At 41.3% G+C, this 12,647-nt stretch overlaps 1 pseudogene; it reads left to right on the forward strand.

The window, feature by feature from the left end:
- The first annotated feature begins 5,418 nt into the window (after positions 1-5,418).
- LOC137095579 (claspin-like) overlaps positions 5,419-12,647 on the forward strand; it is a 138,548-nt pseudogene continuing 131,319 nt past the window's right edge.

The raw sequence follows: 12,647 nt of genomic DNA on the forward strand, positions 1-12,647 counted from the left end.
GAAACCCCCTGCTGCAAAATCCCAAGCATGGGATTGCACACAAACATTTAAACACAGTAAATAAATCTGGAGCTCCTGGAACAGATGTTCCAGAAAAATAATACAAACCAAAATACAAAGACAAAAACAGTCGAAAGACATTTTACTAATATAAAATCCATGCCACTACTACAACCACTAAATATTGACTACAGATATAAAGTACCTAGTGCAAGGGCTTCTATTCTCTCAGTTTTCCACATTATTATGTTTGTTTGTTTATTTGCCATATTTATATCTCGCTCTTCTCAACCCTGAAGGGGACTCAGAGCAACGTACACAGAGGCACAGTAGGATGCCATATATTATATACAATACACATCCAGCAAATAAAAAATATATATATACATTAAAATATGCTAAAAACATATCAACATTAAAAGTATTAAAATCACATAATTCAATATCGTAGTCTAAGCTGTTCCAGTTATAATTGCACCATTCCATGTTCACATATCAATTATCCAAACGTTTGGTCCCACATCCAAGATTTCAGTTTTTTCCTAAAGGTCAGGAGGTATGGGGCTAATCGGATGTCACTAGGAAGGGAGCTCCACATCCAAGGGGCAACCACTGAGAAGGCCCTGTCTCTCGTCCTCACCAACCGCACCTTCAAAGGAGGTGAAACTGAGAGCAGGGCATCCCCAGAAGATCTAAGCCTTCGAGATGGTTCATCGAGGGAGATATGCTTGGACAGGTAACCTGGGCCGGAACTGTTTAGGTCTTTATAGACTAAAGCCAGCACTTTGAATTGTGCTTGGATGAAGACTGGCAGCCAATGGAGCTGATGTAACAGGGAAGTTGTGTACTCTCTGTACACCACTCCAGTGAGCAATCTGATTACCACCTGTTAGACGACTTGAAGCTTCTGAACAATCTTCAAAGGCAATCCCATGGAGAGTACATTGTAGTAGTGCTTGTCTGCAAAGCTATTGTCCTCCCAACCCTGCTATATGCCTGCGAAACGTGGTCTACAGATATCACATGCAACTCCTGGAATGATTCCATCAGTGCAGCCTCTGGAAAATCCTGCAAATCTCCTGGGAAGACAAGCAGACAAACGTCAGCGTGCTGGAAGAAGCAAAGACCACCAGCATTGAAGCAATGGTCCTCTGCCATCAACTCTGCTGGGCCGGCCACGTTGTCCGGATGCCTGACCACCGCCTCCCAAAGTAGTTGCTCTACTCTGAACTTAAGAACGGAAAACGGAACGTTGGTGGACAGGAAAGGAGATTTAAAGATGGCCTCAAAGCCAACCTTAAAATCTCTGGCATAGACACTGAGAACTGGGAAGCCCTGGCCCTTGAGCGCTCCAGCTGGAGGTCAGCTGTGACCAGCAGTGCTACAGAATTCGAGGAACCACGAATGGAGGGCGAAAGAGAGAAACGTACCAAGAGGAAGGCGCGTCAAGCCAACCCCGACCATGACCGCCTTCCACCTGGAAACCAATGCCCTCACTGTGGGAGAAGATGCAGGTCAAGAATAGGGCTCCACAGCCACCTACGCATAATGGAAGGAAACGCATAATGGAAGACCATCTTACTCGTCCAACGAGGGATCGCCTAAGTAAGTAGTCTATTCGGATGTAACCAGATTGTGGACTGTCAGCTCACAGCAGCTGTTCCCAAAGACGACACAGGACCTCCATCCGTTATCAGCAAAGAACTTTACTACCAGACACATGAACATACAGAAAGCAGAGATTGACTAGCAGTGGCTGGTCACTCCTTATATACACACACACCCACATTTGAAATAACAGTTCCCGCCAAGCCAAAACCCCGCACAATGTTCCCGCCAACAGCCAACCATCTCCTTCCAAGGCCGCCAGCTGCAGAGTCCTTATCAGGGCTTGATTTCAGGATCCTAGTTTTCAACGCCAAAACCAAGGGCCTGGAAACAGGATCCTGACATGGTGTCCTCCTCCTCTTCTTCCTGGAACGGAAACATCAAACATGTCTATAGTCTTTCTTTATCGAATGGTCCCTGATACTTTTTCAACAGGCTACAATAAAACACAGGGTGTACTTTACCAAAATTCTTAGGCAGCCGTAACTTGTACGTGACCTCATTGATTTTATTAGAGATCCTAAACGGACCTATGTAACGTGGGGACAATTTTTTGGACGGGGTGTCCAGTTTAATGTTATTAACTGAGAGAATGCTATGGGGCCTGCAGGGCTGTTTTTTCGCATTTCAGTTCATCTGCCAACTCAGGGGTCATTATGTTCCTGGAGCACCCACAGTCTATGAACGCTTTACATCTCTCATCTCTCCTCCCGCTCTACCTTGATAGGGAATACTAGCATTCCTGGGTTGTGACTCACCAGACTCTCTATTGGGGCCTCGGGGGGGGGGGATGCCTTCCTCCACTCTCTTCCCAACAGCCGGCTTTGCTTTGGCCTGAGGGGGCCCTCCCCCCTTCCGATGCCAACATTCGGCCGCTCTGTGATTTAGACGGCCACAAAAAAAACATCCGCTCCGACATTCCTTGGATCCACCTTTTGGCTCCCTCCCGACTGGTTCTTTCTCTGGTTTCCGGCTCTCCTCCCTCTGCCGGGTGATCTGCTGCGTTGATTCCCGCGTCGTCTCGATGTGTCCCGCTAGCTGTATCCATCCGCAGACCGTCTCTGGATCGTCGCGATGTAGCGCCCAGGAGAGTATTTCCTTCCTCAAGCCTTCCTTAAAGATTTCGACTTTTGTGACTGCTGACCACTCAGGCACTTTTTCGGCCAGTGATTGAAACTCCTCCGCATATTCCAACACCGTCTTCTGGCCTTGAGATATAGTCTTCAGTCTGTCTCTCGCTCTGACTCACTCGAGCGGATCTCGGAAGCGTGCCTCCAGAGCAGCCAGGAATGCTCTCACCGACCCCAAGTATGGGTTGTGCTTGGCATGGAGTTGGACGTACCAGCTCGCTGCGCCTCTCCTCAGTGCTGCGCCCACAGCCTGCACCCGGCTGGCCTCCAATCTGAAGGTAGGGGCGTTATCTTCCAAGTAACCCCTCACCATAGTCAGGAAGAAATCAAGGTCCCCAGCTACTCCTCCGAATTCCACCCGTAGCTCTTCCCTTCTCTGCTGGGGAATTGGTGGTTGCACCTCCCGGGCGCCCGCATGCATTGGCCCACCCTGGAGCTCCTGCCGCTCCGGGGGCAATCCTCATAGCCCTGTGCCACGCCCGGCCCCGGCCGGGGGCAACAGGGATGTAGTTTGGATCCAATTTCAATTTGTTTGCCCTCATCCAGACCGTCACAGCTGCCAAACACTGGTTCAGGACCTGAACAGCCTCCTTAACATATTTATTTATACCCCACTTTCAAAAGAGACTTAAAGCGGCTCACAGTAAAACCTAATTCAATGCAATTTAAAACCTAAACATATACAAACATTAAAAAAGAATGAAATATTAATGGTTTTGAAAAGTAAACAGTTAAAATCCTTTGCCCGTTAAAAGAAGAAAATAATAATAATAATAATAATAATAATTAATAATAATAATAATAATAATGAAACTGTAATCCGCGAAACAGCGAGTCTGCAATAAGCAAACCGCGAAGTAGCAAGGGAACACTGTATTGGTTACAGTGTTCCCACATTGGCAGTGGTTACTGCCCACATTGGTAGTCTTTAGGAAGAGTCTGAAAACGTGGCTGTTCCAGTGTGTCTTCCCTGAATAAGGAAATAATCTCCAGCAAAATGTCCTCAGAAGCACTTTAACTACTCGTTGGGTTGCTCTCCCTTTCTTTTAAAACCCTCCTACCAGATACATCCTACCTCTGTTCATGCCCAGTGTTTATTTTTTAAACTTTAAACTATTACATTGGGCCCAGCCATAGGTTTTTTTTAATCCTTGCGTGTAACTGTTTTATATATGAGTTATATCAATTGTATTGTTTTCTGCTTATTGTGTTTTTTGTTTTATTGATATGTTGTTGGGCTTGGCCTCATGTAAGCCGCTCCGAGTCCCCTTGGGAAAAGGGCGGGGTATAACTGTAATGTTATGTGCTCACATAATAATTTTGAAAGAAACTAAATGGCATCTCCATTTAGGCATGTTACAAAAGGAGTCCTGTTTTTCTCAAATGAATGTGACTTTAAATTTCTGTGAGGTTATGTTCAGTTTGTCTTGCAAAAAAAAAAAGTGGTTACCTAATGCCCGTGTAACACTGTCACATGGAGACAACCTGACTCTAATAAAAGACATTGCATAGCAGAGTGGCTAAAACTATAACCTATGAGCTAGGACAGAAATGTAGACAATGATAGCTAGTACAATGTAAGCTATAAATTCCCTGGAATAAAGGCACCCCCAGTGGTGCAATGCGTTAAACCCCTGTGCCAGTAGGACTGAAGACCATCAGGCTGGAGGTTCGAATCCGGGGACAGCGCGGATGAGATCCATCTGTCAGCTCCCCATGCGGGGACATGAGAGAAGCCTCCCACAAGGATGATAAAACATCAAAACATCTGGGCATCCTCTGGGCAAAGTCCTTGCAGATTCTCTCACACCAGAAGCGACTTGCAGTTTCTCAAGTCGCTCCTGAGACAAAAAAAATGAAATAAAGAGTAAGATTGTCCTCTGCAAATGAACTAACAGAAAATTGTCCTAGCTTCACTATCTAAAATTTATTTAAACTTGAAACTAGATTTGGCTCAGCAAAATGATAACATTTTGGATATGCTAGACACACCATGACATTTTTCTAGAAAAATTATCTACCGCAAATAAATGTTGGAGAAGTGATGCAGACAATGTTCCCTTAAGACATTCGATGTGGCATGTTCAAAGTTCAGCCCTTTCTGCCTGGATGTATTACAGCACATTAATTTTGTTTAAGAAAAACCTTAAGCACTTGCACATTTTTTTAAAATGACAATCTGGTGCAGGATTAAGGTTGCACCATTCATGTCACTACTGTTGTTAAAAGACATTACTCAAAGGTTGGAAACATAAATATTCACTATCTATAATTCAACTGTTAGAAGACCTTTACTATTTTAGTTATGCATGATTATGTATTTTACAGACATCAACTCAAAGAAAGCACTTTAAAATATATATCATGGTATTTTCACTGTTTTGTGGGGTTTTGTCGCCGCCTCCGCTCTCCAAGGCGCTTCCCACCTCAGTCCTCCCTCTCTCCAGCCTTTAAGGGCCTTTCTTTCCTTCCTTACCTTCACTTTATTTTAAGTTTATAAAGACTTAAAATAGTGTATGACTATAAAATAATGTATAATTATTAAAATAAATAGAGCATCCCTACATCACGATTTTTCACTTATTGTGGGAGGTCCTGGAACCGAACCCCAGCAATAAGTGAGGGAACACTGTACACCCTTTTCCCATAATTTGACACTCTTCTAATTCAAAAAACCAATATGAAGGTTTGAACCCATCTTTGCTGAAGAAACATAATAAATAGATTCCAGTCTTTTTTGGAACTGATTAGGGCTTTCTCCTCATCAACATTGTAAGTTTGTCAATTTCTGCTACTTCACACATCTTATGAGGCAGTCTTGTGTCATGGAAGTTGGTTTGTTCCATCTTTGAAAAGACATGATTCTCACTGCTGTGGCCATATATCGCATTAGTCTTTAATTGTAGATGGGATTGGGTGATTAAATATCTCTGACTTGCTTGAGGAAAACCCCACCGCTGATACATTGAATGGGAAAACGATTCACAGAGCCTTGAATTATGTTTCTCTAGGGCCAGGAAGATGGTGAGGAGCTTTCGTTCAAAGACAACGGATGCCTTCTGACTGACAAATACCTCTGAGAATGGCTTGGAGGAAGAGCAGGAAAATGGTGGGGATCCTCTTTCTGAAGACTAAGAGTCGCTTGAGTCCATCAAAGCAGCAGCAAAGGACAAAATGAGGAAACAGAAGGTAAAGTCTGCCGAAGCTCCAAAAAATATATGTGCCAAATGTTCGTCTCCTTTTGTTTTCCTAAACCACCAGTTAGTTACTTACATATTTGAAAGGAGATGGGATGAGCATCGAGATGGAGCCTATTTGATGCAGGGAGGTCAGTCTATTCAGTAGAGGGTCTTGGGAAATGTGTATTTGGGCTCTTGCAAAGGTGGAGAGCACTTTCAATGCGTGGTAGACCAATGTACTCAGCCACATCCAGCTATGATGGGTCACCAGTACTACAGAAATCTTAAAAGATCTTTGGAATCAAGGAAATGAGCTTTGTGCAAGGCAAATCTGTAAGCAATGTTCGCTGTTTTATGAGAGATGAGAATTTACTGAATCCCTTCCCTCCATGTTGGTCCAAGTAGCTGTTTTCTGAAACTGAAGATTATCAGCATGCGATAGATGACAATGTGGAACCACTGCTAAAGGAGCCTAGAAAGGTAATTTTTCTATCTTTCATTTTGATTTTTGAATTTGGAGGGGATGACTTGTTGTGATTTACATGGCAGTTAAAGAGTGTAATTGTCTTTCATCTTCAGTATGCTTTATTTTTAATTACCCTGTATATTCGAGTATAAGCCGGGTTTTTCAGCCCCCTTCTTAGGTTGAAAAAGCCCCCCTTGGCTTAAACTTGAGTCATATTTATTATTTAACTGGATAAATATATTTATTATTTATTATTTATCCTCAGAATTTGAGATTTTGAGGATAACTGCAGTTCAGATCAGTAGTCTGACATATATAAAGTGACATCATGTGTTCATTTTAAGATTCTTGAGGATTTTTAAATGACTAGCTTCGGTACCTGCCGTTACTCATATTTGCATTTGTACTGGTATTTATTCATAAAAATAATTGCTTTATGAATGTAGGGATGGTTCTCCTGCCAGACTGAACCAAAGAGCAGGACTTTCTCTGTCCCTCAAGCAGTGAGCACATCTTACTGACCTAGGTCTCCATAGCAACACTCTAAGGGCCTCTTGGGGTAAAGCTGGCTCTTTCCCATCACCCTCCAATGGCCTCTTGCAACATCTGGCTCTTTACTGCACATGTCTAAGTTGTCCATCATATTGCTCAGATGTCTTCTATGTGTTCCATAATTGTACTGTGTTTGCTTTTGGAGTGACTTGTCCCATTGTTTTTTAAAGGGTGTTCCTTAGTCACCTGACTTGATTAACTAAGCAAACTTATTTACTGGAATGACTCTGTCCCTCAAGGATTTACCACATGCTGGGGAAAGAGCTCTGTATGGCAACCCTCTAGTGGCTCTACTGCCCTCTTGCATTGGGTTCTGGGCAACTTAAATTCCCATCAGACCCAGGCTCAGGGCTGTCCTAACTGGTCAGATAGCTCAACTCCAACATCCCCATCCTGCCTAGCAAAGGGGTAAGGATGTTGGAAGATACATTGTGGGAAGTAGGCTGAGCCATCTGACTGGTTTGGAGGAGAGCTGTACCCTCGGTTGTGGATGGGAATTACATGGCTCTGGATGTGGATGGACTATACACGCATTACCCTCTACCATTCCCCCAAGCCCATCAGTATTTTAAGGTGGGTTATGATGGGCATGTATACCAAGTCTGGTCCCAACCCATTGGTTTTTCTTTCAATATTTTTTATTGTTTCAACTTCACGATATCCTGCTTACACTTAGTTTTCATTGGTGCTCATATTTATACACACTTCATTTCCATGTAACATTGCTTTTATCTACACCCTTTCTTTTTATACATCCTTCTCTTAGAAAAGAAAAAAGAAAAATAGGAGGAGAAAAGGTGGGGGGGAGAGATAGGTGACCTCCAGTTTATCCCAATCTAGTCACGAAGAAAACTAATATATATACTTCACTCTCTAGACATCTCTTTACTAACTCTCTTTTCATATTACAACATCAACAAAAAAACCCACATTAATTTCTTCTTCAAAACTCAGAATTGGCATTGTTGATGGGATTTGCTTAGATGTCCGGATGTAAGTGGACTACAGCCCTATCATCCATTGTCAATTCTCCCCTAAACCCTACCTGTATTTTAAATTGATCTTGATGGGTATTGTGCCATACATACACACAAACATATTTTCACTGAACAGAATAAAATACAGGCAGTCCCCAAGTTGCAAATATCTACCTTATAAATGACTCATAGTTAAGAACGGAGGTAAGACAACAAGAAGTGAGAGAAATCTACCCTTCAGAAGGGAAATTAACTCCTGGAAGAGTTACTATCATGGGGAAAAGGGGTCTTTTTTAAAGCTTATCTCCAATCCTTGTTTTCACAACAAACCAAACATTTCAAATTACGTTTTTCACTGGGACAGAAAGTGTGGCGAAATCTTCTGAGCAGGGGCACAGACAGCAAACACCACAGGGGTCTTAACCCTTCCCCGTGCTCTCCAAAAGTAAGAAGTATATATATATGGCTTGAGTTACACTTTAAAAATGTACCTATTCCGACTGACATACAAGTTCAACTGAAAAACAAACCTACAGAACCTCTTTTGTTTGTAACTTGGGGGCTGTCTGTAGAGATATAGGTAGGTAGATATATATTACTTCTTAACATAAGTAGCCATATCAGTAAGATGATCTGTTCCTTCTTTTTTTGCAGTCCATAAAGTATCCAAATTTTCCTGTTTTCCCTTCTGATAGAAGCTGCTGTGTCACTCCCATATCACCTTCCAGAAACCAAAAGCATCCATGAATTCTTCAGACGCAAACCCCATCCCACCTTCCAGGGAAGTGCAATGACTTTACTGAAGTAAATTAATCCTGTCTTCAAATGGACTAATAGTAAATAGAGGAAATATTGTGTAACTTTAAGTTCTTGTGGGTTTTTTCGGGCTATATGGCCATGTTCTAGAGGCATCACCTTGCCTTTCCTTGCCGCTCGAGGCAGGGTATGTCAGAGTAACTGTGTAACTTTCTTTTTCGGTCCCAAATGCAACATCAATTTGCTCATTGCTGTGTCTGGATACTTAGAAATTGGATATTTTCTTACTATATTTTTCAAGTATATGAGTTGGGCAGTTGTAGGTTTTTCAGGCTGTATGGCCACGTTCTAGAAGCATTCTCTCCTGATGTTTTGCCTGCATCTCTGGCAGCCATCCTCAGAGGTTGTGAGGTCAGTATTTCCTCATGAAAGCCTTTACATTATAATACGTTCTTTAGTGTCGTTTTCTGACATGTTCAAGTGACAGTATTCACAGCGGAGGGAGTTGATGAGAGTCTGTTTTTCTTGATAGATCAAGTAAATATCAGCCCAGTCCTGATGAAGAAAGTGTGGTTCCAAAGAACTCTGATGAAAAAGAGCAACTTGACAAATCAGAAATGCAGCAACAGGGGCAGAGAGTTGATCTGGAAGATTCAACTCCTCTTAACTTTGTGTTTCCAGAAAGAGGTGGATCTTCCACTGAGAAAGTGGAAAAATCAGCAGGAGAATGCCTTGAACAAAATGGACTATGCAGTGATTCTAAAACCAAGTGCCTCAGTGAGGAGTGGAGATCCGACAATAAAGAAAAGCATGACCAAATCCGCACTGAATGCCCCAAATCACTGGGGAATGAAGGGGAAGAAAATGCCTTTCAACAGAGAGAGGGGCCACCAAAAGAATCTTGCATAGAGGTCAAAGAAGGCCTTCAGCCACCAAAGACTGCAATGGTGCCTCCTGCTGAAAAGGCAAAGAAGTCTAAACTGGAGCGGCTCCAGGAGCTGGGAGTGGACCTCACCATCAAGCCAAGGCTGTGCTCTGAGAATGTGTCCTTTATTGATCTTGATGAACCTAAACCTAGCAGAAGTATGTATAGTACCAGAATGTAGTCCAGGCATGGGCAAACTTTGGCCCTCCAGGTGGTTTGGACTTGAGATCTCATCATTCCTAACAGTCAGATGGGTCAGCAGTGCACTGACAAATCTGCTATATCCTCTTGACTAAAACAATTTCTGTTAAGAAAGGATTGTGACAGTGGTGGTTGTGGTTTTACTATAAAATCTGCTACTTCTTTGTATGCATATTAAGGTAAATGTAAAGGTTTTCCCTAACATTGAGTGTAGTTGCATCCGTCTCTGAGGGAGGTGCTCATCTCCATTTCTAAGCCAAAGAACCAGTGTTGTCTGTAGAAACCTCCAAGGTCATGTGGCCAGTATGATTGCATGGAGCACCATTACCTTCCCACAGAAGCGGCACCTGTTGATCTATTCAATTGCATGTTTTCAAACTGCTAGGTTGGCAGAAGCTGGGCCTAACAGCAGCAACTCATCCTGCTCTCTGTATTCGAACCGCCAATCTTTTGGTTAGCAAGTTCAGCAGCTCAGCACTTTAAGCCGATGCCCTGTATGCATATTAGTAGTACATTTTAATCCTCATACTACCCCAATAGGAATTTAAGGAAATCTAAACAGAGGTTGTCATATTTATTTCATTTATATACTACTTTTCTCTACCCCAAGGGGGACTCAAAGTGGTTCACAACAAAGTAAATGGCAAAATTCAGTGCCTTAAAAAGTATAAAGTACAACACATAGCTAAAATAGCATATAATAATAGATTAAAATCAGTGAACTCTAAAATATCAAACATAAAACATTGGCCATGGCACCAGTCCCTAAGTTATTTTGGCTGGTTCATCTCATTCTCAATACTTTCTCAATATTTTCTAAATATATCCGCATTGTGTAGTGATAACTAGAGTCACTGGGTAAATTTGAATGTTTTAGAGAGCTGCTATTCATTGTACTACCTAGTGGTCACGATTGTCGCTTTACTGCTGTCTTGATTTGATCCCTATGTACCTCCCTATTACCCATTCCTAATATCTCTCTACTCAATTGAAAATCAAAACAAAAAAACAAAACAAACTAGCAGCGCAACAATGGCGGCTTCGCAAAAAGGGAAAACAGAAAAAGAAAAGGACAAAGAGTTTGAGAAAAAAACCCCACTCAATACAAGAAAAGGTTCCCTACCTGAGGAGCCCACAATAAAAGACCTTATGAAAGAAATACTCAAAATACAAACAGAAATAAAGACAATTCAAAACAATCAAGAAGCACAAAGCAAAACTAGCAAGAATGAGAGTGAAACACTGAAAAAAGACATGAAAGATATGAAAGACGAGTTACAATCACTACAATCACTAATGAAAGAAGAATTGACCACTATTAAAAACAAGGTAGGGAAATTAAAGCAGGACAACATAGACGTAACTAAGGACAATATGACAATTAAGAATCACCAAGAAATAGTAAAGAAAAAAATGAGAAGTATGGAGGAGGTAATGGATAGAGTTCAGAATCAGCAAGAAATGATGGAACTTAGGGAAAAAGAGAACCAACTTAGATTCAGAAATGTGATGGAAGAGGAAGAGGAAAATATAAGAGAAGTTATAGTCGACTTGATTACACAATTAACGAAAAAAAGAAAATCTGACGTTGATCTAGAAATCGACAGAGTCTTCAGGATACAAACATCACATTCCAGGAAATTTAAAACCCCGAAAGACATCATTGTACAACTGCTGAAGAAAAACACCCGGGATGAGATACTTAGAGAACACTCAAAAACACCAATACATCACAAAGGAAATAAAATTGTAATCCTAAAGGAGATACCAATATCAGTACTCGAAAAAAGACGCAAATATTATTTCCTGACGGATGAATTGAAAAGAAGAAATGTGAGATTTAAGTGGGAAAGGAGGGAAGGCTTAACAACAACATGGAATGAGAATAAGTACTGGCTTACGTCTGAAGCCAAAGCAAGAACTTTCTGGGAAAAGTATCTGAAAAAGAAGAATGATAATAGAAAAGGAAACGAAGAAGAAGGGAAAGGGAAAGGTACAAGCCACTATAAAGACTATTCCGACAATGTAACAAAGAGTCTCGACCTCCTAGACGACGACGATAACGAAAAAGGAAGAAAAAGAGCAAGAGAAATATCTCCAGGAAACTATACCCTCCAAAAAGAAATAAATAAGACAGATATAGACCAACCAATTAATAAAAATAACAACGATGGCAAGGAAAATTAGAATTTACTCAAATAATGTTAACGGATTGAACAACCCATGTAAGAGAAAAAAAATTTGGCACCGTTTAAAGAAATGTAATTATGATTTAATTCTTTTACAAGAAACACACATATCTAATAAACATATACCACACCTAGAATGTAAAGCGTTGGGTAAAAGTTATTATGCGTCTGGATTAGAAAAAAAAAGAGGTCTAGTCACGTATGTCAAAGAAAACATCCCCTCCGAACTAGCTTTCAGAGACTCTGAGGGTAGAATATTAGGAGTTTTCATTAAAATTGAGGATAAAAATATTTTGGTGTGCAATATATACGCGCCTAATGAGACGAAAAGCAACTTTATAAAAACCCTAAAAAAATACATTTTAGAAACTGACTACGACGAATTATTACTCATGGGGGATTATAATGGGGTGGTAGATATAATTAAAGATAAATCAACTAAGTCACTTAAAACAAAACAAAGACAATCAGGAACACTCCCTAAGGCCTTCATAGAGCTAAAAGAAGAACTGGGCTTAACAGATATATGGAGATACCATCACGATAAAGAGACTGATTATACGTTCTTCTCCAGCAGACATTCAACGTGGTCACGTATTGATATGGCCTGGGTAACAAACACCATCATACCAGATATAACCAAATCTGCAATATTACCCATGAC

The sequence above is a fragment of the Anolis sagrei genome, chromosome Y (assembly GCF_037176765.1).
Source record: "Anolis sagrei isolate rAnoSag1 chromosome Y, rAnoSag1.mat, whole genome shotgun sequence".
Classification (NCBI taxonomy): domain Eukaryota; kingdom Metazoa; phylum Chordata; class Lepidosauria; order Squamata; family Dactyloidae; genus Anolis; species Anolis sagrei.